Raw genomic sequence first — 22,360 nt, 5'->3', positions numbered from 1 at the left:
TTACGAAAGCCGGAATAGAAATACCACTCCGATGCTTTAAAGTGGCAGCGGTGTGCATCAAAGGGCTAAAGTGCACAGTTTTTATTCTGCAGTGATAGCAGGCAGGCCACTTCTTTTTACCAGTGCTTCCTGAGCTGCATTTCTACGAACATTGTGCAAACGAGCATGCAGCATTGTAAGCAAGTGTGGGGAGTTCTGTTGAGGGGCAATCAATGTTGACATGTACAGAAACAAGGTGGCATTTAGTTTTTGTGGCCACAAGGCATTATTCTTGACGTGCCCATGAATTAAAAACAAAGTGGTTGCTCAGTACCGCAGAAAAGCCTACATTTGCCTTCCGTAGTAATGTATGCATAATTAGATACAGGAGTAAGTGCACCGGCTTACAGGTTAAGGGAATGCAAGAACCGATTTTGAAGGTTTACAATGCAAATCCTTGCTGCGGCTGGGATGGAATGCTTTGTATACGATTTCCAGAACGAGATGTGTGATGGCGCAGGATAGAATGAAATGAAAAATAATCTATTCAAGTATGTTTGAGGCATACATGAATTCGTTCTCCAAGGCCGCAGCGGTGGTTCAGTGGTTATGGCACTTGGCTGCTGACCCGAAGGACTCTGGTTCAATCCTGGCCGCTGCGGTCAAATTTCGATGGAGGCGAAATTCCAGAGGCCTGTATACTGTGCGATGTCAGTGCACGTGCTGCAGCCTAATGATGACAGGTTTTAAGTTTAAGATGAACCAACTGCTCAGTTAGTATTATCCTCAGTATACGTGAATATATGACAGTTACATGCATAAGCATACACATGTAAAAAGAACACTGAGCCACATTATGAGGTATGTGCGTTGCTTAGCTGAACAGAGCAGATAAGCAAAAAGGAAAGACTGGTAAATACAGATGGGCGCACTAGTGTATGCTTACCTTTGCAGTGTGCGAATGTAGGTAGAGCTAGCTTGTGCAGTGTGCAAGTTAGCCCAAATGCCAATATTGTGTAAATCTGCCCCGATATTTCTTGAAATAAATTACGAAGAAAGGTCTTGATGACCACGTTATGCATAAGACAGCATTCTATTGTTTGCCGAGGTGACCGAGTGACTGCACACCATTTTTCGGTATGTATTTCACCTTAGTGGTCCTAAATCACATACTTGAGTGGCGAGCTTTGAAATGGTGTGCCAGGTAGGAGCTCGAAGAGTTCGTCATTTATAGCATCACTTCTGTAGTGACCACTTCGAAGGACAGTAATTTGCGCAGCCTTGTGGGCTGGAAGACAATTACAGTCTTTCGTCGCATGGACAAAAATGAATCTTGAGATACACTGGCATGAGCTAAGAGTGTTAGGGCGGCCAGTGCAGAAGGAACCACGAATTGGAACAGATTAGCTGGTGGTGTGTTGGTAAGGAGCAAAAAAATCTGCAGTTTCGGCATGAGATCAAGAGATTTAAAGATGCACGTTTAGTGCTGTGACACTGGACCTCGAAAAATAGTCCGAGAGAATAAAACAAGCGGCTAAGGTTTGAACTGACCCAGGGAGCTTGATTTGTGAAGCTTGATTTGTGGCACATAGAATTACAATACCCAACCTGTGGCTACACAGGAGTTTTGAAAGAGACTTGGAAGATGATAATGCTAAGGACATGCGTAAACGTCCTAGGCTGTGTGTGGTTGTACAAGGATTGATAGGTGAGAGCACGTTACACTGTGCGCCTTATTAAATGCCCAGTAATGGAACAAGTATGCAGTGAATATTCCCTGCTCAGCAAGCCCTTATGTAGGCACAGTTTAGTTATGCTGACAGTAAAAAATGTTAGTGCACATTGTCTTCGTAACATTGGGAAGTGCGCTATTCAAGTGCATGCAAACGGGTGCTCTTCAGAATGAAAACACTGGTATTAATTGACAGATGGCAGACCACAGTGTTACCAATCAAGAATTGTTAGACGAAACATTCAAGGGGAGGTTGTAATATATGTAATAAAAGAGCTGAGGGCCAAAGGCAAGGCATTGCGCGATGCCCGAGATTGCAGGAAAAAAGCAGGATGAGTGAGAATTAGTACCGGCAAGTTATCGACGCCTGGCTGGCAGCAAATGGATCCATTTCAGAGTGATTAGATGCAAGTTAAAGCATGACTGAATCAGCCTACACAGACGAGGGATCCCATCACATGCTTTCTCTAAAACCCAGAAAAAAATAAAGGGGGAAGTTCGAGTCTAGGTGCATGTGCATGTCACGAAGAACGAGATCATGTTGGCTATTACAGGGATGCTTTCTAAATGCGTGCCAATTCTGATGAAACAACTTAATGGGGCAAAGCAATTTAGCAGAGAAATAGTACATAATATAATTTACGATTGCAGCACACAACAATGGCGGAAAGAGGGCGACAGGTGCTGGGTGATCATTGGCAGGACGCATCTAGAGGGCAACCTGCTGAGGCAGGAAACTGTCTGTGCAGCGTACAATAAATATATGTTTACACTGCTGGGTGACTGGCGGCCAACGGAGCTAGAACTGCCACCTTGTGCAGTGGTCGTGTTCTTTCCTATCATCTGTGTTCCTAATGCAGTTTTACCACCTCCACATGGCTCATTTTGCAATGTGCTGTTTAAAAGCGTTGTCAGGTGAAGGCAAACATTTTTCTTCAACCACCAGACTCCTATGCCACAATACGCATTCTTCCATCAGCTTTCAAAGTTTGCAAAGATGACTTTACTTCTTATGTCACATAGTTAGGGCACACAAAAATTTATTGTTGCTGACATCACGAGAAGTAAATAATTAGCCATAACTTCATCTATACAGTTATGCCTCGGTAGTACAGAACTCATGAATATGGACAGAAATTAGGGTAATCTTTTCTGGGGACCATACTTTTTGAATGCATGTACACCTCACTACGACAGAAAGTCGCTAATCACACAGTGGACAGGGTGAAAATGCATACAGCCCATTTTTGTACGTATTGAGGCGAAAGCCTTTAATGGCTCATACTTGCAGCCATGACCTTATCTGGTCTCAGTTCATGCCGGGTCTCAAGTCATGTCACACCGCTGACATCATCAGGGGAAAAAAATCGTGCACGGCGGGATTGGAACCACCATCCTTGCGATCCACAGCCGAGCGAGCAAACGACCACGCTACTTCCTGCCAACGCATATGTAGTTCTTTTTTTTCTCTGCCGACACTAATATATGTCTAGCATAAGGATGCTGGAGAGAGTTTGTGGACAGGCGTCGAAGCAGACAGATGCCCCTGAAACAATCTCCAGTGTCTCCAGCATTTAAGGTTCACAAACAATTGTGTACTGAATCAACATCTTAACCACACATCAGTGACACAACCAGCAACACAAGACTAAAGCTTTTCACCTCACCGCACTTTAGGTCAACAAAGTGCCCCCCATGAATTTTATTTTCTCGTGTTAATCTGCACAGCAGTGTGAACAAAATCTCAACTCTACTGACAAGACAATAATGTACAGCGCAAAGAGCGTTACAAATGTTTTGATTTGAGTGGATCAGCCAAACACAGACTAAATCATATACATTTGTTGCACTGGGTTCTTCATACTGTTCTGACCTTAAACCCATTAACTGCCAGGCACACTGATTGCTCCTGCTCAAACTCTTTCTGGTTGTCAAAGCAATTCTCTTTCTGGTATCAAAATCATGACCACAGCTCGGCCACTCACTTCCTGGTACACACTACTCATTTCACCAAACAAATAAATCTGCTGAAAAAGAAAAGAACAGAACCGCTTGCTTACTTTACAACATTTATAACCTCAGAGATGACTCCCCGCAGCCCACAACACTAAGTTTAAACGCAGCTCACTGCGAGACGTAAAATGCAATGCACTGGTTTCAGGTGTGCACGTTAGGCAGAAACAAAACTTGGTTCCAGTGCAAAGCGGAGAATCTGTGAATGCTAATGGCCACAACCATTTCAGCCGATCCAAGCAAAAAAGAAATGGGTTCAATTTATATCTGGTGTCAGCCTCGACTGATCCAAAGTTGCATCAATACTGCAGTGCTCGCAGGAATGAGTGAGCATTGGTATTGCATAGCCAACCACTATGCAACAGTGTATAGCATATTTCAAGGAATTAAAAAAGCCTTTTTAAAAAGAAAGCTTTGGAATTGAAGAAGACCAAGTGTCCCTGCTAAGGTGGCTGCACATCGCTCCTGTGAAAAATCTCGCCATCCGCATAAATACGTTCCTTATATCAAGAGAACTGACCGCACCATCTGAGGAAGCTACCGAGGCTTATGCGCCGTCTGACTGGGTGGCAGTAAGCAAATGTCCTTCAGTCATCCCGGCAGCTGGACTGGGCTCCGAGGCAAGACCTAGACCCACCGATGACGGGCTGGCAGAGGTGGCTTCGTCGGCGTCGGTCCCTGCTCCCGGTCCATCAGCGGCAGCGCACATCCCGCCTTCTCCAAATGCACCTCTGCCCGTGAGCGATCTGCCCTCTGGGCGGAAATCGGCAATGGCTGCCCAGCCTCCACTGTTGGATGGGGCTTCAACCGTGCAGCGTGAGGAGGAGAGCTCTCCAATGTACCTCTCTTCAGCACCTCCATCCTTGCCGCCGGCTTCCCGCAGTTCTCAAAAGCGCCCATCAGGGGACACTGCACAGGATTCGTCTTCTGCCAACTGCACCACACAAGGCAAGCGTTCCTGCTCAGCGTATTCCAACCAGGTGGCTGTGTCGACATCGGGATCGGTATCGTATAAAGTGGCCATTAAAGCTCTGGCAGCCAAAAGCCTGACAGACATTCCGAACAGGATTCTTCAGGCGAACCTGGACGCGTGTCTTGGGACCAAATGTTTTCGTGCTTCACGTCTAGAACGAAATCTAATGCCATCGCTGTGTGGCTCCCGACTTTGGCTGCTGTCGATCGTCTGCAAACGCTAAAGTGCATATCGATTACAAGCGAGATCTCGGTGCCGGTCCAGGTGTACCTAGTAGAAGGTTCGGACCTACAACGCTGTGTTGTTTACAACGTCGACGTTGCCGAAGACCAGACGACCCTCCAGAGTGAGCTGTACTGTCCAACCCACTGTGTCATCCAAGCGCGGTATATGGGAAAGGGGCGCTCGTGCATCGTCACACTACAGGGACCACCATCTCTCCCAGAACTACTTTACTACTATGGCTGTATTCTGCGACCTCGCCCTTACAAACCAAATGCTGTCTATTGCTACAGCTGTTTCAGACCTAGTCAAATGCGCCGATCATGCCCCTTTTGCAACCCAAGATGAGGCTCGGCCACAAGGCACACCGTCTTACACGTGCGGACTTTGCAAGACTAACGACCACGAGATCACCTCTCCAACTTGCCCAACAAAACAGAAAGCAACTGAGAAGGTTCGGCTTGGGATCCGTAAGCATGTGCCTCCTAATGAAAACAGAGCCCCTATACAGACATCCAATAGGTTTGCGGCTCTGCAGTGGGATGAAGACGACTGGCCTTAGCTTTCTGAGCCCAATCCACCTGCAGCCCCTGCCTAACAATATAAAGTGCGCAAGGATCGCCGTCGCCTTCAAGCTACACAAAAGCACAACATACTAGAACCTCTGCCTGCGGACATGGCGGCAGTTGACGACCAAATTGCCCGCCTTTTAGCCGAGGTCTCTAAGGTACGGCAACGCCGTGAACTGCTTGCTCGCCGTAGACAACCAGTGGAATCCCATTCCACGCCAATCAACGCTACAGCGCCTTCGACTACGTCCAGCCCTCATGCGTTTTTCGCCGACTCTACCAGGTCTTCTGCATCACTGCTGGACAACTCAACAACATCCCTCCGATTTATGGCGAACCAGTTATCTAACCTGACATCAGTTCTAGTACAACGCTTGGAAGCCTAATCGAAAATGGCGAGTACACGTAGTTCTGGTGTGCTCCAATGGAACTGCAGAAGCCTCTCCACAAAGCTGGGAGAGCTCAAATCTCGACTTCGCATGAACAAGCTCCAGGTGTGGGCCCTGCTACTGCAGGAGACCAATGCCTTGCCATCCATTCCGGGCTTAAATGGATACATGCCTCCTTCAATCAACGACCGTCGTGTGCACACCGTCAACCATCGTGTGCCCCTCCGGGAAAGGCGGCTGTGTACGTTGATGAACCCTTTCGTCAAGTTCGCCTCTCTCTAGAAAACTGGTGCACCTCATATCAAGAGGTAGTCGCAGTGGATGTGAAGCTTCCCAAGGAAACTGTTGTGGTCGTGTCATACTATATAAGACCCGCCGGTGGAGCTCCCTCCCGCATTAATCTGGACTGGTTATTAACTCTACGACGACAGCACCCAGGGTGGCCTCTTTTAGTCGGTGGTGACTTTAACGCCACTCATCCGGACTGGGGTACCCCACTTCAAGCCCCCGTGGTAGGCGTGTGCGGGACGCATTCGCGGATGCGCTGTTTGTTTTACTCAACCATCCAGATTCACCAACGCGGACTGTGCGCCATGCTCGCAGTCCAACATATGCTCCTGACCTTACGTGGTGGTCAGGACCCGGGACTCCATCGTGGCACCTGGAGCTAGACTGCTGGGGTAGTGACCATCATCCTATCATCATCGGTCTCCATCCATCAAGGGCCCGCCGATTACGCCGTAGGTGTTCTGTGGTCAATTGGGAGACGTTTCGCACCACCGTCGAAGATTTCTCTCTGCAATCATATACACTACTTGTGGAATGCTTACAAACTGCGCTGAATAAGGCTACTGCTGTCACCTGGACGGACGTGAATCGCCCAGCGCCGGATGTTGGTCTGCTCACCGACAAGCGGAGATGGCAGCTTGCCGAGACCCGACTTCTGCGCATGCATGGACAAGGCTGAATTACCTTACTGCCAAGGCTCGCAGATATGAACGCGATCTCTCGCGACGGCAGTGGCATGTGTGGTGTGAGCAGTTCTCGACAAAGTCATCGAATTCTGCTTTCTGGCGAACGTTTAGTGCAATGGAACATGGTTCCCGTCGTCCTGACGCAGCGGCCACACCATGCTTCGCAGTTAACTTAGCTCTGGATGATTTCGCCAGAGAGGCAGCGTGGAAGTTTTTCCCCAAGTATGATGTGTTGCCTCCAAGGGCTATAGGAGCCCCCTTGGCTGCCATTTAAGCATATGTCGATAAACTCCCATCTACAGCCGACGTCGAGGGAATTGCAAGTCCATTTTCAATGCCCGAGTTGCTTGCTGCAATAGACGAGGCCCGTTGGAAGACTGCGCCCAGTCCGGGCTCCATTCCGTACGAGGTTTACAAGAACATAAGTTCCGCCGTACTGCCTCAACTCCTCGCCACCATTAACAAGGTATGGATAGAAGGCGTCGTACCAGAAACCTGGAAATCGGCTATTGTGATACTCATACCAAAGCCGGGGAAGCCGCTGACAGACCTCGGAAATTTCCGGCCTATATCGCTTACGCCAACATTATGCAAGCTTACCGAAAAAATGCTTGCCACACGACTGTCGTGGTGGCTTGAGCACCATGGTTTCTACCATCCCGCCCAAATTGGCTTTCGTACGTCCATAGGTACAGAAGATGGACTGACTGTCTTGGCGGCAGCAGTTCTGGCCTCAACACGCAGCCACAATGTACGTACTGTACTGGCCATGGACGTTGAAAAGGCGTACGATAATATCAGTCATGCTGCCATCCTGGAATCGCTCCCCGATCCCCGTTAGAGTGCGCAATTTTGTTAAATCCTTCCTTGAAGGCCGACACTTTGCCATACGCCTCGGTTATGAGGCTGTCGGATCATTTGTGCCCTTTCGCGGCGTTCCCCAGGGATCGGTGTTATCGCCAAAATTATTTAATATTGCTTTTATCCCTCTTGCTTGGCGCTTACATGACGTCTCTGAGATTAAGTTCTTATTGTATGCTGATGATATAACGGTGTGGAGCACTCACAACGACCTGATGACTCAAGCAGCAGGCCTACAATCAGCCATAGATATTACGTCGACTTTTGCTTCTTCAATTGGTTTGCAGCTTTCCGTAAGCAAAACCACGTTCGTGTCAGTCGACAACCGCTGGGGGCGCCGTAAACTGGCTGCAACACCAATTCGTCTCTATCTGTCCGGAGCTCCAATTCAAGAAAGTTCGACCGTAAAAATCTTGGGTTTGACAATACACGAGTCAGGAACAGGTACTGCTTGGATTTCTCGGGGTAAAAAGCAAGCAATTCAGGCGTTGGGTCTTATTAAACGCATCGCTCCTAAAACAGGCGGAGCCCGCTCTCATGTTGCCCGACATTTGGTCCGGGCGGTTGTGCAACCGCGCCTCGTTTACCAATCCCAATTCCAGCATTTGACGACGGCTCAGTGGGACCGTCTAGAAGCTGCTAATCGAGCGGCAATGAGGGTCATCACTTGCCTTCCCCGCATTACCCCGATCGTGGCGCTCCAAGAACATGCGCAGCTTAATACACTAGATGAGCTGGTGTAGCAACGACGCGATGCTCGCCGCCTAAAGTCAAGCCTTACACACACAACGTGTGCACTCAAGGCATATGCTTCATCGAACTCCATTCTACAGCCGCCACCGCCAGTTCTTCCTCCTTGGCGTTTTGTGCAGCTAAGCGACAACAAGCCAACTGATCGACGTCGGCCATTATCTACCGGCGCGGCATCGTCGTTTCGCGACCGAATTACATAGCAAGACGCCAATCTGCCGCTTGGCTCCATCGTTATGTACGTTGACAAAAGCATCCAGGCCTGCGAAACAACAACGGCAGTTTACTGTCCTTGAAAGCCTGCTCTGAACAAAACGTCAAGGTTTCGCCTCTCAGAACCTCCTTCCTCCTTCTGTGCTGAGATGCTTGCGGTTCAAGAGGCACTTTGCTCTGTGGCCGCCGTTCCCATGCTACACACGGCCCGCATTGTCATTCGCACCGACGCCCTTCACGTCACACGCCTACTGCGACAAGTCAGTCGCACCCCAGAAATCTGCCAAGACATCCATCGTCTAGTGGCACGCATCCCGCAGAAAATCCGTATTGATTGGGTCCCGCGTGACCTCCTGAGCGCACAAAGCCGTGCAGATTCTGCAACCCGCCTTTCGACCCCAACCTCGTCTTTGCCTCGAGTCCTCACTCTGGATGACACCGCCCTCCTTTTAACAAGAAAGGAACACCTCCGGCGCCGCACACGTGCTCTAATCCCTCCGTGTGCGGTTACCCTCCCCCGTGGTCTTACCCGTGCAGAGGAGGTTGCGCTTCGGAGGATACGGGTCGAGGTTGCCCTAACTCCAGCTGTGACACGCAAGTGGCCGCAATTCCAAGATTTATATCCCCGCCCCGGGTGTCCAGTCTGCAAGAACAGAGACTGTGAGGCGGATATCCACCACCTGTTGTTGGACTGCCCGGCGCTGAATCCGACGAGAATTCGGCACCTAGCGGCAGTGGGACTCTCTCCGGACAATCCGGATTGCTATATTGCCTGGACACAGTGTCCATATCATCATTCACTTCTTGATTTCATCAAATCAGCCCACCTTTTCCCATTTATTTAAGCACCTTACTCATCTCTCACTTCATAGTTTTTATGCCCTGAGGCAATAAACTTCGCTTCAAAAAAAAGCCTTGTAACTGTTGTTTGAGAACATGTGCAGGAATAGGGCTGTCATGACCATGAAGCAGATGTGATCGGATAAGTGTTGCAGGCAACTTATCTGATAAGTGAGGAATGTACAATTATGAATTTACTTATGGGCAAATAAATTTCGGCCAGTGGAAAATGTGAGGAAGGCTAAGAAAATCTCGGAAGCATACTACATTGCCGACACATAAGTTCTTGCAGGCCAACCATTGCTGTCACTCAGCAGGCAAATCATCTTGTTCATAGGCAGTCACAAACAAATGAAGGCAGCAGATAAACATGCAAATGTAAATGGATTACATCTCTTGCTGAAGGCTTCGATAATGCCCCCCCCCCGTCCTCAGCTGGCGCTCGTCCGCGTTCACCCCTCTGGTTCGCGCTCTCTCTGCGCGGAGTTCCAAGCGGTCCGCGCGTGCGGCGGTGGGCTGCACAGGCCGGGAAAACATTGTGACTCGCAGGAATCCAACGCCTTCACGCACCTCGAATCGAATCTGTCTTCTTACCCTTTCGAGAAAGCGAACGGCGGCGGCAGTGAGCGCTGCATTTGGGTCGGCTGGAAGCTCGTCACCCGCAGCGAAAGGGCGAACCGAGGAAAATGAATGTTGCGGCTGCTGGAGGCTCGTGAAAGCGGTGTCGCTCTAGAGACAACGCTGTGTAAAAGCAAAATTGAACAGCTAGTAGTTCTATGCACCGCCGTATTCAGGCTAATGCACGTCTGTGAAGCAAAATAAGGTAGTGAATGCAAACCCACCTCAATTTCCAGAACCTCCTGCCCATAGTTCAATGGCCACTCGTTCGGAACAAAAAGGGATTGCCTAAGTTCGTGCTAACAAAGTAGTAACAACGATGATAATGACAACTGCGACAACTGCAGGTCGTTATCACATTAGGAGAATAACAGTGACTCGCTCTGAATGGTTACTTTAATCATTTGCTAGGTGGTGTGATTTTTCTGTTTCACTTTTTACTCATCACACGAACGAATGTAATTATTAGTTAATATAACAGACAAGGAAAGATGTCTCATGCAGGGAAACAGAATTCAAAGGGCTTACATGAGGTATGATCCCATTCACTTCTCCTTTCATGCGTGAGTTGTCCCGTAAAATGAAATGGTAACTGCAATAGTGTGGCGCTCCGAACTTCGCACATGTCTTTGTTGGCTACGAAAAGAAAGGAAAATTCCTTCCTTTTCATCAAATAAAAATCGTCAACATTGAGCTCCTTTATCGACAGCGCCATATAATTAGATATGCAAATCAAGCACCAGTGTTGTAAAGAATAAATTGCAACACTGAATGCATCGCACCGAAAACGACGCTGGCTACCTTTTAGCACTCGGAAATGAAAATAAACCTAAACAAAGCAACTGTAGGTGACACTTAAAGGCCTCCTTAAGGGTACGCCGCGATAGCGTTAGTGGATTAATGCCCATATATGACGAATTGGTCATACTCGACTTCGAATTCAGAGACCCCTAGGAGCCCTCATACCAATCCTGGTACAGCGATGTGCCACCGCCCTGCGATGGCAGGTGTTGCCATCGGTGAGGTTTGTGTGACCTGCAGGTTGCTCTTCCCAAGCAACCTCTGGCGATCAATCATTAATTTAACCGCCACCTGGCATGGGAGTTTGCTCACAATCGGGTGGGCACGTTGTGATGACGCCGGTTGCTTCTCCGGGGATTTTTTTCGCTCACAACGCCGACGACAGCGGATTTTCCGCAGAATGGGAGCCTTAACGCTATCGCGTTAAAAATTCTGCACCTCTGTTCTAACTACCGCTGACTCGCATCTTCAGACTGGATTATCAACGTGAAAAAGAAGAAAAGTTGTCGTCGTTTTGCATGCCACTCAAGAGCACGAAGAAGAACCCAAAAAAGTTGGGACAGTTGGCTGATTGTCTTGAAGAACGAATGAATGGCCGTACAAACAGACAAAGACAGCAGGGAGGGCTCCGCTCTGCTGAAGGGAGTCTTCCATTCTGTTGAAGGGAGGTCTGGCAGTCTTCGGGAAGCGCAAGGGCATATTCTGTCGGTGCCTGCGCGTCTACATAACAGGTGATAAAAAAAACATGGAAATACTGTTAGGCATGTGTCACAGCTATATAGGTGAGTTCATCTCAAGGTGTGGGTGTGCAGTAGGCATGATGTACAACTTTGCCCGATACGCCTCTTCCTTTCACATAACAGCTGTAAAGCATTAAAATGGTACAGAAATAAAAACAAAACAAAGTACGCCAGGGCGAACAGCGTTATCACATTTATTACGAGAGCGTGAGGCCACACTTACGCTAGGACAATGCGCAAGATCTCGCTTTTTTTCTTAACAATCTGCGCGATAGCGTACACATCCAGGCACCTACATCCGTCCCGACGTCCCGCTGTGAATTCTGGCTACTACAGCAACATCACACAGGAAACCATGGGAGGAAGAAGATTACGCTACGCTTTGTATTACTTTTTATTTTTTGCTTATAGGAGCGATGACAAACTGCGGAAAGGTGTCCTTTACGCGTAACACAACTTCCGGCTGCACGTGCCACCAGGTGTCAGGCTCATTTCTTCAAGTTGGCGTAATTTACGACTGCATATGTATGTGACTGTACGACTGTGAATGATTGCTTGTAGCACAGGGCCAACACACTTTTCTCTCATTGTTAATTACTCCCAATATGTGCAGCCTAGGCGCTTCATAACTGTGGGCATTAAGCCGCCTCATTCAGCCTACCATTTATCAGTACAGCAAAATTGGAGCGGAGGATACCACCATCTGCACATCCACAGAGCAACTATATATTAGGTATACCTATCGCCAAAGGTGGGCATTTGACCTGAAAAATCTAGACCTTACCTCAACCTCAAAAAGAATTTGCCGACCTCACTCAACCTCAACCTCATCAGTTTGATGTCTTCATACACGCCCACACCGCACTTTTCGCGAGGCCACTGCTGACCTCACTAAACCTCACATAAGCCTCAAATTGTGAGGTTAAGTCGGCTGTTCGACCTCAGAAAACAAACGAAGAACCAAACAAAAAGCGATTAAGTAGGCTTTCAGTTAAAACAATTCTGAGAATCCTGTGTGAAAGGAAAGCCAAAATGATGATGGTAATATTTAATAGGGTGTGCACAGACACAAATGATGTGCATGCCATAGGAGAAGCTTATAATCTGGGATGAACCCTCAGAGAGTACATGGCCTGCGGGCAGGGGTGTCCCATACGCGGTTACCACCAGTACGTCGGTGAGTACTTTATATGTGTCAATATTTGGCAACCTACTTCGTGTATACTTGTTCGCATTGGAAGCCTCTCGCTCATCAACGCGCGAACCGGCAGTTCAGAAACATAGACCTTCTACACGATCTACAACAAAATTGGGAGGAGAGGGGGGGGGGGCATTCCCGATACTCTTGTCAGGCTTGAGAATAGTTACCGAATAAAAAGAAACTGGTCGTCGACGTACTTCCCAATGCGACGGTTATGCAGACGCATATCAGTATATTTCGATTTTCCAGCTCTATCCGGCATAGCGAGAATGCTATTTTCAGTCCTCTGTATGTTGCCCTCGAAAACTCTTAACAAGCTGTGATTGTAGTACACCAACTGAGGCACGTTGTATTTATGTCTGTGTAGACGCGAGCGGCTTCTTTTATTAATGCGAAAGCATTAGATGGATCACTTTGAAGGTCATATCCGCAAAAAGTGTCCGCAAGAAGCGGCGCCATGCGACGCCACAAGCCGACATGTCACGCGACGAATATGAAGATGTCAGTTAATTAATATTAATCAATATAATTAAGTACCGCTAAGACAAATTAGTATAACTAGTGATGGCATCATGTGAGTGTGACGTCATACCAGGTCACGTGGCAGCGATGTAAAGTGCCATCAAACATAGTCACGTGACGACGCTGTATTATGACATCACACCTATTCACGTGTCAACGATGTAATTTCTCGTCATACCACGCCCCCATCCATCCCCTTCCACCCCCATTTCAAGATCCATATGGATCCCACATTACTACACATGCGCGCATGACGCATGAAGAAGACTGCCCACAACCTGGTCTACATTAATGACATTCGGATTGTCCAGCAGGTAAGCGCTCCAGTTCTCATGTATGACATACTGCAAAGATCGTGAAACGACACATGCCTTTGACTGTCGAGATGAATGCGATGATGATGATGCTAACAGTGTATCCTTATGAGCCCGGGGAAGTCTGATATACCACTACCAAATTAAAAGTTGCCAGAATATTGATTACATTGCCCAGCAACCAAAGACACTTATTGTGCGGGAAAATAGGAATACCAGCAGCTAATAATTTAGGATGATATCTTGATATTCCTGGGAGGTCAAGACCCTCCACCGTTTCCGCCAGTTCCCTCCATGTGGCAACGGCAATGGTTTCGATATCCTGGGAATTCTCCTATGACTCGGTGAACCCGCGGCATTTTGAAAGAAAGGGCTAGATTACGTCTTCGAATACTGTGTCAACTATTAAAATCACACAGGTCAAAACAACTGCCCTAGGGTGGGCAGCGTGAACCGCTCTCTCTTTCAAGAGCACCATGGTTCTCGGCTGAAAAATTCTTTGCAGCGAAATCTTTTGCCCAGCCACCACACCCCGGCGAAAAACGAACCGCGTAAGTACACATACGGTTCAACAAAATTCTGGGTACCATTTCGTCAACCAGTCTGAGACAAGCTGCTTTAAGTCAATCACTTGTTTTACTTCAAAACTGAACTAATCAATGGTACGCCAGCATCCTCGACGTTTTTTACCCACAAGCACCATGCGAGAATTCTGCGAAGCCGTTTAAGGTGAACGGTGGGTTTGAAAAATAGAGGAAAGATAACGTATAGTGCCTGGTCGTCTGCAAGGCCCACCGCCAACCTAACTGACCCCATACGAGAAAAAAAAGAGAACGAATAGAAACATACAAACAAGAATTGCACACTAAAAACAGAAGCGAAAAACAGTGCGCCCATTAAACGTCATATTAGAAGGCTTGAAACGGCGATTCAGCAGCTCAGCGCCAGCATGTAATCAGTTCCATTCACACATCTTTAAAAAAAAGAGGAAAAGAATCAGCTACCACATCACCATACATTCATTATAGTCTTGTATTTTTTCGCCGCTGCAATACCGTTATGCTGGTCCTTTCGCCTCGTTTTGCGGTGTTTCGAATTTTGGAATAAGCGAATTTACGAGAAGGAACTAGGAACCTTAGACCAAAAGAGAGGTTATTCGGAAGGATAAAAAAGTGAAATTATATTTTAATCTGCTTGCATTTGGGAGCCGGAATATACAGAATTAGTGTGAGATTCGCCCATCAAAGGCTTCGACGGTGTTATACAGGCTTTTCTGGCGTCGTGCTTATTTAATCAAATGTGCAGGTGTCCTTGTTAGGAACTACCTGAATCACATTCTCTCGCCTGTCCCGACTAGACCAGTTTCTGTTAAGTCAGCTTGTAATGTACAGCAGGATCCCCTTGATTCGAATGCAAGGCAAGAGCCATGACGTCTGCGCCGGCAACGAGAATGAACACGAAGCAGTCTTGCTTGGGGCCATACGCGGTGCGACGAATTTATTGCGTGCTTGTTGGACTGAACTGATTTTTTTTTGCGGCATCAAACAAAGCCACCGCGTGTCAACGTGGGTTACGTGCTTTGCGCGCTCCCGGGAGTTTGAGCAGACCGGCAGGCTGCCGGGAGCTGCGCCAGCGGGGCAAGGGGGAGGGAGAGTGGCGTGCTGTGACAGTAGCACTCCTTCCAGGAAGACCAGAGGGGTGCGTCTTCCTGTAGGCTCGGACTGAACGGACATTACGGCGCAGCAGCGGAAGCTAAGAGGAAACTGTGGCATCCGGTTGTCCAAACAGGGGAAACCGAACGCTAGGCGTCATTGCATGAACATTGCGGTGGTGCGCAGCAACTCCGCTTCGGAAGCGGCACTCGTCGGAGTAATACGTGGCAACTTGCAAAAAGTCTCAACCTCAAAATTTTGACCTCACTGAATGACGACCTCACTCAACCTAAAACTGACGCGTGAGGGTGAGGTCTGATTTGCTGACCTCAGTTACAAAATTTCGAGCCGTCGACGACCTCACCTCAACCTCACCTCGCGATGTGAGGTTGATGTCATTTCGAGGTTGAGGTCGACCTCGTGAGGTCGAAACCTCGTGAGGTTGCCCACCTCAGGTTGTGTCTGACAAACTGCAGAAGAACAATCGCAGTATTTAAGGAGCATTCTCGTGGTTCCCGCATTTACCACCGTTTCTAGCGCCGGTCCTTCGCGCTGTTTCTGGGGAGGTTGTTGCGAACTATACGAATTGCTGACTGCAGTCATTGGCGATGGTCGCTCGTACGCATGGTCTCTAAGGTTCGGGAGGGTCTCGGAGGCCACGGTGAACAGAAGGCAGAAAGAGCAACGGCATTCTGCGAATGTTTCGCACGTTCGGTTGAGGTGCAAGTGGACGTGCCACTCGTGTAGTATTTGACGTCACTTCCTAAGCACCGTCACGGAGGCAGTGTGGCTCAGCCGAAGACACCATTATTTGTAGCTTAGCGCTTCGCAATCGCTCGCCGCTCGGAAACGCCGCTGAGCTTTGCGCACTATATAACTTAACCAGAGCGGCGGCGGAGCCATTTCCGTGTCCCATAAATGCGCCTTCAAAGATGCGTGCCGTAGCTCTTCATCTTCATTTTAACCAGAGCCCCAATTTATCACTGCTTATCGCTCTTGATGTGCGCGTTCTCAGCGGGGCTTATGACCTATGTCAAAGCGCAGTACACGCTCGGCGCGTTAGACGCACGAGTGTTCTGCGGGTGCCCTTTCTTTATTGGCAGAGGTGGACAGTGAAGTCACATGGAAAGAATGCGTCCGTATCGTCAGCGATGCGGGAGCTTCCATCGAGCTAACGGCTTCAAGTTGCTTGTCATCTGCATCGGTAACTCTTTACCGTATTAATTCGCCCCACCAGGTGCGCTATCCTTCCTGCGTGCGTTGCAGCAATTTATATCTGATCGACCTGCGTCAAGATGAGGGCACGGAAACTCAGCGGCAACAGGGGCGACAGCTCTTGATTTTTGCGAAATTCCGAGGCGCTGATTTCCCAAGCATGTTTTTTGTTGCTCTTTCCGGAACTTAATTAAGCGTCCCGCTTATGACGGTGTTTTGAGCTTCTCTACATTGCGGTCGAGCGGTTAGAGTTCACTGTCATCCAACATGCTTACTCCCACAGCGGCACGCAGGGCTGAAGGTGTTCGTGAAGTGGGTTGTCTTCCGCTCACTTTCACTTCATTGGCGTTTGCAAAACGGACACTGTGATCGTTAGCGTGATCGCAAAGCCATCTTAATTCGTAACTGATCAAAACGATGGAAACGCTTAATGACGGGAGAGAGAGGGCGAACGCAGAGAAACGCTGTGACGTCACGAGCGTCCACTTTAAGCTAGAGGACGATGAGCTCGTGGCATTTGTTCGCGTTCCAGCGCAGATAAGCGGCAGTTTGGAGACGCGGCTTACTAAATCTCCAGGGAAATGCGCGCGTTTTCCCTGTGTCATTTTCTTTCCCTTGCTCCCATTTTTGCTCCTACCGGATACTGACTTCCTCGCCGAAACTGCAGCAGCTGAAATTCGTGGAAGGCCAGTCAGTGATTTCACAAACGATTCTAGAGAAGAATCTCTCCTATCCACCTAACATTTTTTTTTCGACGTGTATTTCGGAAGTTGATATTACGGCCAATTTTCGACCGGACACGGTCAGCGAAATAGTCGTCGCGGAAAGTCGAAGAAACAAGTATATATATGCGTCATTCCAGCAACACCGGGCGTTTCAAAACTGGTTTCGGAAGGGACACAGGACAGAGAAAGACGATCGATGTTCTCGCTGGAAGCCGGACGTTTTCTTCCTTGGAGCTTCAGACTCAAACGTCGGAGAGTTGGGCGGCAGTTGATCACATTGATGTCCATTGTCCGGCGACCTGGCAGCTGAATCCTTAAGACGCCCACAATAGGCTACGCTAATTGAAAACTTTCATGAAGGCGCTGTAAACATGTTGACATTTCCACGGTCACTTTCGGTATCAGTTTTCCTCTGGACAGCGGCTAATGTAGACGTCATTCCCCGATCCCAATCCTCCTACGCTTTTGTTGGGAGCGAGCTTCTGGGGGAGGGCGTCAGTTCCTCGATCCCACAAGGAAATTGAGTCCGTCGGTTTGCGTTAGGCGATACGCAGTGCGCGCTGTGTACTTTCCTATTTTTTCGCCTATTTGGCCTATCTAAAAAAAAATCATCACCAGGCGCCTGGACACGAACTGCGCGCTTGTACACTGTCAAGTTTGTCAAGTTGTTTTCATCGACATGCTTCATACACTTTTTTAATCGAATTTCTTGACTTATTTTCATTACAACCTTATCCGTATTTACTCTCAGGCGCTTTTTCAAAGTGCAAAGATTTTATTTCTTCCTTACGAATAAAAATGAAGCTGAGGCAAAAGGCCTGTAGCGCCTGACGAGGCCTCAGCTTCCTTGTACAGTTTGTAGTACAGTGCAGCGGTAAAAAAATTGAACATGTTACAAATCAAATAAACATTCAACTAATTACAGAGCAAAGCAAAGAGAAGGAGGCTTGCACATTGCATGAAACGTGATGACAGCGAAACAACAAACATGACATAAAATCAGGCTTCGCTTGTGCACAGAAAACAAATAGGTGGAATACACAAGACTTTTCAATTGTATCAATACTGTTGAGGCACGAAAAGGGGCTCTATTTATTAGGTAAGCTAAGATTGTGTCAGAGCGTCGGTGCACAAAAGTGTAAGGATTTAACGTGTCATTTTGCATTAAGTAGCGCTTGGTTATTGCATTAAAATATTTGAGAGAAACACTAAAATCAAGATCATTCGGAAAATAATTTAGGGCGGTAGGTGCTTGATAGATCATTTGCTGTTTCCCGTAGTTAGTACGCGTCCTAGTACGCGTAGTTACTACGCGTCACAGTGTAGCCTCAGAGTACATATGTGATCGGAGGTTATACTGGGATGAGAAAATGTCTGGAATGGTATTTTACAGCCGGTTTTTATAGATGTGTTGGAAGAAACGAAAAAAATATACCTGATCTGCTTTAAGCAAACTGTGTTTGAGAGAGGTGCTGCAGCCAAATATTGAGGATGACCGTGATACCCTTCGATTGCTCGTAATGCCTTCTTTTGTACAAGTAACAATTTATTGTACTTGCTTTTAGTCGTACTGCCCCAGACGAGACAAAAATAAGACAATTTGTAATAAAAAAGTGCATAGCACATAGACAACCTCAACCATTTAGGTAGGAGATGGGAGATTCTATGAAGGCAGCAAACTGTTTTACATAGGTCAGATATAAGATTAGTAACTTGAATATTCCAAGAAAAAGTTTCGGAAAACCAGGCAGCAAGAAATTTGAGACTGCTGACTATCAATTATTGTGTTCCCGTAATGAATATTGACTGCGATGCGTTCAACAACGTTGATGGGCCTAAATATAATGTAGGTAGTTTTCTTCAGGTTTAGGGTCAGACTATTTGCCTTCAACCACATATGTAACCTAGTTAGGTAAATGTTGGTCATACTTTCCAGGGAAGGCAATGAAAAGGCAGTGAAAAAAAGGTTCGTGTCGTCTGCTTACATTACAAGATCAGGTGAATTCAATATTTGGGATTCATCATTAATGTAAACTAAGAATAATAAAGGTCCTAAATGGAACCTTGCGGAACACCTTCGGTTATGGCTAGCCTGTCGGAACAATTCTCATTTATTCGAACATACTGTGAGCGGTTTTCTAAATAGCTTGTGAGGAGATCCAGGGTTATTCCGTGCACACCGTAGGCATGTAACTTATTGAGGAGAATGGTATGCTGTACGCAGTAAATTGCCTTGCGAAAATCAAAAAACAAACCCAAGGTGTATCTTTGCCCTGCAATATTAACGATAATTTGGTCTTTAATTTTGAGCAGTGCTTGTTCGGTGGATCTGTTCTTTAAGAATCCGTACTGTGTAGAAGCTATAATGTTAAGTTTGTCGAAAAAGTTCTGCAATCTGCTGTTAATCGCATCCTTAAATGCTTTTGATAATGCAGGTAATACAGAATTAGGCCTATAGTTGGAGATTTCATTCCTGTCACCGCCTTTATAGACTGGACACACACGAGCAATTTTTAAGTCATCTGGGAACACTCCCGTTTCAAACATAAGATTTGTAATGTGAGCCAACACGCCAGAAGAGACGTACTTTAACGGCACAGCTGCTACGTGGTCATACCCAGGCGATACGTTATTCCTAATGTTATTGAATAATGCTGCCACTTCATTCGGAGTTTCTGGCGCAAACACCACAGAATTTGGTAATGGTGTAATGGGAGTCGGGTAGTCACTGCTAAGTTCGGGTTTGTCAGTTGTTGGAGTGCCTACTGTCACGAAGAACTCGTTCATTGCTTTCGCCAAGGTGGAACCACTGAGCGTACCATCTGAAGTTATGATTTCATTCAACTCGCCAACCAAGTTTTTATTCAATAGATTATTTAGTTTCTTTCCAGACTTTTCCCTGATCATTTTGGGCTTCTGAAAACCACTCGATGTAGTAGTCAGTCTTAGCGGCCTTAAGATCGGTATTAAGTGTATTTCAAAACTTCTTAAATTCTTTTAGTGGAGCTATGTCACGGCTCTTAATAAAAGCATGGTACATGTTATTCCGCATCCGAATGCGTTGGTACAGTAATTTTTTCATCCAGGGCTTTTTATACTTTTGATTAAACGTTCTTGCTCGAAGACGGAAGGCATCGTTATAACACACCAGAAGGAGCTTGAGGAATGCGGCGTAGGCCCTATTTGCATCATAAATTGTGTTGATATCCCAAGTTGTACTATCAATTAGAGTTTTAAATCTAAGAAGGTTGGAGTCATTGATATCTCTGTAATTGTGTATAGCTTTGTTTAGAGTTCTCTTGTTTAGTTTAACGGGAATAAAACAAAATACAAGCATGTGGCCGCTAATATCTGCAGCCAGCACACCCGATAGGAGCTCTGGGGACATCTGACTGGTTATGCATACATTTAGCAGAGTGGCTGTCTCCGTAGTCACTCTTGTAGGCAAAGCTAAGTAATTGCAGCAAGCATAACATGACAAGATACTCTTAAATTCGCATGCATTGGAATCTGTAGCCATAAGATTAATATTCGCATCGCCCATAAGTAGGAAAGGAAGTTTAATAGAAGCTAGATAGTCAAGCAGGCACTAGAGGAATTGAAATAAGTCTGCTTATCACCCGTGGGTGGTCGGTACAATGTAACAATAATAACGTTTGACAAGGATATAGGAAGGCACTCATAATTTGCAGTTATGATCAAAAACTCTTCAATTACAGTAGGCGTGTAGCAGCCTTTCACATAAATTGCAAGACCGCCGCCTCTTCCATGAGGCCTCGTCAAACCATTGTACTTTTCACCATCAAGATAAATAGATTCATCCTGTGTGGAGAGCCCGGTTTCAGAAAACAAAACGAAATCAAACTTTGTGCGCAGTGACGAAAGTAGGAGGGTAATGGAGTCACCCTTGTTACGCATGCTCCGAACATTTACATGCATAGCCGAAAAAAAAAATTTCAGTTGACCTCATCCGGGAATTCAAATCATCATAGCTGTAGTAATCGCAACCTGAATGAGACTGAATGATTAAATTGGAGCAGGATCAGAAGTCAGTACACAGCAAAGTTTACTTAGGTCATTTTGCTTAAATCGTCAAGTTCAAGGGACCTGAGGACATCGGTTCCTTCAGACTGCCGTACAAAAATTTTTCCACCCTTTGTCCACACAAATTTCCACTTCATTTGTTTTCTGCGCGCAACGGTAGCTCCGAGCAACTTGTTTGCTGGAGTCAAATGCTCGTTCACATAGACTGCATCATCATCTCAACAGCCGAGCGTTTTGTTAGTCATTTGTGCTTCCTAGCTTTTGCCAGCAGCGCATGCCGCTTATCCCGACGGACAAAACGAACTACAATGTTCTGCTCTCCAGAGTTTTGCGTGCACACAGTGTGACATATGTCGATATCTTAGTGGTCGGTTCACCAACTGTATCACCGATTTTTTTAACGATGGCAGCAGGGTCATCGATGGTTTTCACACCCTTTATTTCCAAGTTGCTCGAGCGGCTGTATTGCTCAATCTGCTCTACTTTGAGCGTAAGACGCTTGTTTTTCGCTCTCAAATTTTCGTTGAGCTTTAGCACTTCTCTAACTTGTTGCCTAAGTGCTTTGACCTGAGAGCTAATGTTTTTTGCTTCGTCACATGTGTCGCTGCAAAACAGTAGAATCTTTTAGTGAACGTAATTCCGCTCTCATTTCTCCCTTGAAGTTTTAAGGGCCTTCGCAATTTCCTTCGTCATGGTAAGGAAAGTTCAAGCAACAAACATAATAAGGCAAATGAAGTTTGGCAGCAGTGCACAGCTGGATAATAAAAGCGGTAGTAGCAGTAGCGTATACTAGCGCTTACCTCCGAAGAAAGCAGGAACAATCAACGATGTGCGAACGGCTTGCGCACTGCTGCCAAACTGTGCAGAAGCGTCTCGCAGGGACGTCTTTTGTAGGCAGCTCGGGCGGAAGTCGAACGTTGAACGGGCTTGATCACCGGAAGAGGGCTACGTGCAGTTCCAGCAGTTCCGTCTTCAGCCGACGATGCGTCAGACACTCGGTTCCACGCGCTGGC

Source organism: Amblyomma americanum, chromosome 1 (genome assembly GCF_052857255.1).
Source record: "Amblyomma americanum isolate KBUSLIRL-KWMA chromosome 1, ASM5285725v1, whole genome shotgun sequence".
NCBI lineage: Eukaryota > Metazoa > Arthropoda > Arachnida > Ixodida > Ixodidae > Amblyomma > Amblyomma americanum.
The sequence above is the reverse complement of the archived record's forward strand: the minus strand, read 5'-3'. Positions refer to the sequence as shown.